The sequence below is a fragment of the Mandrillus leucophaeus genome, unplaced genomic scaffold (genome assembly GCF_000951045.1).
Source record: "Mandrillus leucophaeus isolate KB7577 unplaced genomic scaffold, Mleu.le_1.0 Scaffold74, whole genome shotgun sequence".
In the NCBI taxonomy this organism is placed as follows: Eukaryota; Metazoa; Chordata; class Mammalia; order Primates; family Cercopithecidae; genus Mandrillus; species Mandrillus leucophaeus.
The window spans coordinates 1,041,012-1,042,544 of record NW_012108030.1 but is presented as its reverse complement, the minus strand read 5'-3'; positions in this window follow the sequence as shown (position 1 = coordinate 1,042,544).

The window sequence follows — 1,533 nt, the reverse complement described above, 5'->3', positions numbered from 1 at the left end:
CTCACCCCCCCACAGCAGGGGCAGCAGCAGCAGGGCCAGCATGTCTCCATCCGCCAGGGCCCCAGCCCCGTCCCAGGTCCCTCTGTCAGGGAAGGAAATGCCCCAAATGTGGGGTGGGGCTGAAGAAGCCCCAACAGGAAGCCGGTGGGTGAGTGAAAGCTGCGGCTGTAGACAGAAGGAGAACCTGGGCATCACGTGCTGTCTGGGTGAGGCGGGGGCTGGGAGGCCATCCTGCTCCCACCCCCACTGGACGCCGCAGGTGAAGATACTGAGGCCCCCAGACGATGCGAGGCTTGTCCAGCTGGGGATCTGGAGGTGATCACCCCTCAAATGATGTTTCAGTCATGAGTGAGATCCTCAGGGGGGTGAATGCAGAAAGAAAAGAGAGAGGAGGGCTTGTCCTGGTGATGAGGTGAGATGTCAGAACCACCCTCCACCCAAAAACCATGAAACATTCTGGAAACACATAATTTTAAATTTGATTTTAAATGTTCAAAGTGACCAGGCACGGTAGCTCATGCCTCTAATCCCAACACTTTGGGATGCTGAGGTGGGAGGATTGTTTGAGCCCAGGAGTCTGAGACCAGCCTGGGCAACAGAACAAGACCCCATCCCTAGAAAAAATAAAAGCTATTAGATGGTGTGGTGACACACCTATAGTCTCAGCTCCTCTGGAGCACTGAAATAGGAGGATTCCTTGAGCCCAGGAGTTTGAGGTTGCTGTGAGCCATGATTGCACCACAGCATTCCAACCTGGGCAACAGAGTGAAACCTTGCAAAAACAAAAGTTCAAAAGTCCTGGAAAAAAATTTTTCTTTGACCCAAATTGAGTGGAGGGTCAGAACATGAGAGAGCTGAAGCACTCTTATGTTCAGAAGATTCTTGGGACACAGCACAGTCCAGTTTGGGTCTTGATGGACCGGAGGGTCTTGTAGGATGGCGGTGAAACACAAGGCCCTGCTAAAGCCTCATCCTGTTAAGGAGCTACAGAAGCAAATTTGCCACCATCAGGCTAATGAAGCTCAATCTTCAATGCCCTCCCTTCCAGGGTCCACTTTTCAGATGCCCAGCAGGGGTCCAAGCAATGTGTGGAAATAACCTGCATTGTTACTGCTCATTTATGAAATAAATTTCATAATCGTTTCCCACAATTTAACACAATGACCTTAACAAATGGTCACATTCTGATTAATGTATTGTGAGAATAAAGACAGTTTCTTAAGCTATCAATGATCAAAACAAATGTCAACCTCCCATGCCCGAAGAAATACCGACTTCTCTTTCTAGTCTATCTATAAAAATTATATTATAAAATTATTCTCCAATATTGGCCAGGTGTGGTGGTTCACATCTGTAATCCCAAGCACTTTGGGAGGTTGAGGCGGTGGATCACCTGAGGTCAGGAGTTCAAGACCAGCCTGGTCAACATGGTGAAACCTCATCTCTACTAAAAGTACAAAAATTAGCCAGGCGTGGTGGTGCACACCTATAGTCCCAGCTACTCCAGAGGCTGAGGCAGGAGAATCACTTGAA